This window comes from Otolemur garnettii, unplaced genomic scaffold, assembly GCF_000181295.1.
Source record: "Otolemur garnettii isolate 467f Iridium unplaced genomic scaffold, OtoGar3 scaffold00003, whole genome shotgun sequence".
In the NCBI taxonomy this organism is placed as follows: Eukaryota; Metazoa; Chordata; class Mammalia; order Primates; family Galagidae; genus Otolemur; species Otolemur garnettii.
Window position 1 is genome coordinate 18,451,676 of NW_003852398.1, and position 4,003 is coordinate 18,455,678.

Sequence of the window (4,003 nt, forward strand, 5' to 3'; positions counted from 1 at the left end):
CCTCCCAAGTAGCTGGGCTTACAAACACCAGCCACAATGTTCAGCTATTTTTAGAGACGAGGTCTCACTCTTAGGCTGGTCTTGAATTCCTGAGCTTGAGCAATCTACCTGCCTCGGCTTCCCAGAGTGCTAGAATTATAAGCAGGAGCCATGCTTCTGGCCTTCCTTGATTATTTCTTGACTACCATAACTCTCTAAAGAAAAACCAGACTAAAATATGTTTCATGATTTTTTAGTTAACTTAATGAATTAGGTTCCTTTTTTCTGTTCTGACAGCCAAATTCTCTGAAACTGTAAAATTATTGATGTTATTTAATTTTCATTATCTTATTTCTTCTGAGAAAACCAAAATCATGGTATTCCAAAGGCTAGGTGATTCAACAAAGCCTGCCAATCGCCCTCATTTTTATTCCTACTGATCCTGAACTGTTTCCTGCTGCCAGTGCCCTGCAACTAAACTATACAGACACCCTCCCTCTAGGCCCTCTTGGCCATCAATCCTGTGTCTGGCATATCTCAGCGAAAGGGAGAACTATGAACTAAAATAAAATCCCAAACCTCCTGCTAACTGAACAGACCCTCTTTTGGCCAATGGACCCCAGAGAAACCTTAAAACTGAGTTCCCAGCCATGACAGGATAGGAGATCAGACACCCCTCATTATACCTCCTCCCTTGCTAACAGTAAGAGCTGAAACCAGTCAGGGTGCAAGGGTTCATACCTATAATCATAGCATTCTATTCTGGGAAACTACCATAGGAAGATGGTTTGAGCTCAGAAGTTCAAGACCAGCCTGAGCAAGGGTGAGATCCTGTCTCTATCAAAATCAACAAATTAGCTGGGTGTGTCATGGGCACTTGTAGTCCCAGCTACTTGGGAGGATGAGAGGCAGAAGGATCACTTCAACTCAAGTGTTTGAGTTTGCTATGAGCCAGTCTACCACCCTGGCACTCTAGCCTGGGCAACAGAGTAAGACTCTGTCTCTAAATAAATAATTTTATGATCTACTCCTCTCTTTTTTGTGGTTTGAGCACAATAGCTCAGAAGCATTCCTTCCTGATAAGAGGACACTGACCACGGAATAGTTTTGATCAGTCTATGGAGAATATACAGAGAGGGTTTTCATGTCTTCTGCTTTACCTTTTGATATCAAAGGGCCAAAAACTTTACCCTTGAACCATGCTAAGGCCTCCATTTTTCGTACACATGATGACCTGTGAAGTAGCATCAAGCTCAATTGTGCATTCACACGTTTCTCCTTCATAAATATTCATGACCCCTCCTACAGCTTGTTAAATATGTATATTTGGCCACCCTGCTCAACAGAAATTCCTGTTCCCATTGCCCTACCCTGGAAGCATGTGCCTCCAGCCTGTCAGAATAGCTACACATAGGCTGCCACCCTTTATGAAAAACAAGGCTCTCCTTTCCAAATTTATGAACCTCATGTCATTTTCTTCAGTTGACACACTATTGTGATTATGTAATTTAATTCAGTATAAATAAACAGACAAAATATCAGTATAAAAATACAGCTCTTCCTTCTATCAAAACTAAGTTGAATGCTCTGTGCAGATGGGAGAAAGGTGCACTTAGAGAGAAATTACTGTCAGGTTCAATCTTTGAAAAAAAAGATCACTATAAAAGATAAAGGGATGGGAATAAACCTCTGGAAGGAGTCTGTCCTGAGATTACTTCCCAAGGTTCTTTTAAATGGGTGCTCCAATTTAAAAAAATAAAAACTAGAATTCACAGATAATGCATTGTAGAGTGTCTGGTACAAGAAAAGCCAGGAACTCTGATAGCAGACACTAGCCAGAAAACAATGACCTTGGCCAGATATCAGGTAATCAGTAAACAAACACATAATTTATGAGCAAAATGTATAAATGTCTTTTTTTTTTTTTTTTTTTTTTTTGAGACAGAGCCTCAAGCTGTCCCCCTGGGTAGAGTGCCGTGGCATTACGGCTCACAGCAACCTCCAACTCCTGGGCTCAAGCGAGTGTCCTGCCTCCGCCTCCCAAGTAGCTGGGACCACAGGCGCCCGCCACAACGCCCGGCTATTTTTTTTTTGGTTGCAGCCGTCATTGTTGTTTGGCGGTCCGGGCTGGGGATTCGAACCCGCCACCTTAGGTGTACGTGGCTGGCGCCTTAGCCGGTTGAGCTATAGGTGCCGAGCCATAAATGTCTTTTTTATGATATCCTGATTTAACCATTTTTAATTAACTGTACAAGTGCTACTATCACATCAGCAAGAGGGCTTCTGCTAGTCTTGAGAATTTGTAGTTAACAGTGCCGTTTTCAAAGTCTTCTCAAGCACCCCATCCTCCAGGTGTACCCCACCAAAATGCTTCTCTACTCAACACCAAGATTTTCCTATAATTTCAGATCTTTACCCCCTCTCTCATGTGAATAAGCCAGCATTCTCTGATTCCAACTCCCAAACTTGCAATCAGAAATCTTTACCAGATTTTTCACTCAAGAGAAAGATAATTACTGCCAACACCAATGCCGTGCTCACTCTATACCAGACTCTGCTATAAGTGTCTTATACCCATTAACTAAACAGTCTTATGAGATAGGTAGCATTTTACAGAAGAAGGATCTGATGCACAGAAAGTGCATTAATTTGCTCATAGTCAACAGAGCTAGTAAGTGGCAGTTGCACCCCAGAGCCCATGTCCTTAAGCATGGTAAGACAGCAAAACTTCTCCACCTAATCTTTTCTGCCCTCCTCTGTATGAGAGCTTAAAAATTCTTACCAAAAAAATCGCCCCCCCCAAAAAAAACCCTCCATATGAGACAACACATTGATATGTAAGTTTATTTGCACACTGATACTTACTGAATACCCACTACATAGTCAGGCACTGTGTCACTGTTGGGGACAGAGACTAAGTCAGTGTCTGCTCTCATGGAGTTTATGGGCAGGTCAGAGCGGCAGGCACTGCACAAGTAATTACAACTATGACTAGCCCATGCAGATAACAAACTGCTCTTTATAGAGAGTGTCCAGGAAAGCCACAAACTGGAAAAAGATATTTGCAACATATATAAGCCCCAAATCTAAGCAGAAGACAAAAAAAAAAAAATAGCAAATGACATAAACAGGTATTTCACACAAAAGGAAATAATGAATAGCAATAAACATATAAAAAGATGTTCAATCTTTAAGTTACGAAAAGCATTTTCAAGAGATTCTGTTTCAAAGTGGCTGACTAGATGCAACTAGTATATGCCTCTCCCATGGAGAGAAATTAAAATTAGGAAGTAGCTTTTAGTGCCACAAATAGATTATTGAAGAGAGAACACTGAACTCCAACAGAGAAGCCACAGAAATCATAAAAGTGGAGAAAAGTGAAGTCCAAAACCTTGCTTGGCTGAGATTGACAGGAAGATAGAGAAACTCTTTGATATGAGTGACAGATTTCTGCTGCCACAAATTTTAAAAATTGTAGCTATAGAACTCCTAAGCTGTCTTGAGCCTGCAGACTGAGACAAGGAACTGCCCAGACAGTATGCAGAAGCACTGGTGCAGCCCTACAGGCTTTTGGGCTCTGAGCCATTCAGAGAGCACAGCCTCCAGAGGTCTGTGTTCTTGCTCTGGGCCCACAACCTACAACACTGCAGCCACTGGGGAGTTGGGGTGGAGCACTCTTGTGCATCTCAAAGACAGAAACTATAGCTGCTGCTGAGAGAGAAGGTAGTGAGCACTTCCCACCCCAGAAGCCTATTTCTACTAAGAAGAAGCTGCCCTCCCTGGACACAACTCTGTGAAACTACTGCCCCTCCTCAAGCAGAACATTTCAACAGCAGCATGTAGCCATTCTGGAGCCCAGCACACAGCAGTTCTTCCACTTTCAAAAAGATACCTGGGAATCTGGGAGCTTTCATGTGCTCAAAGGACAAAAACAACCACCTCTACTGATGGAGGGAGGGATGAGCTGTCCAAGCACCAGCTGCCTGTCTCTCCTGAGAGGAGCCTACCCTCCCCAGTAGAGACA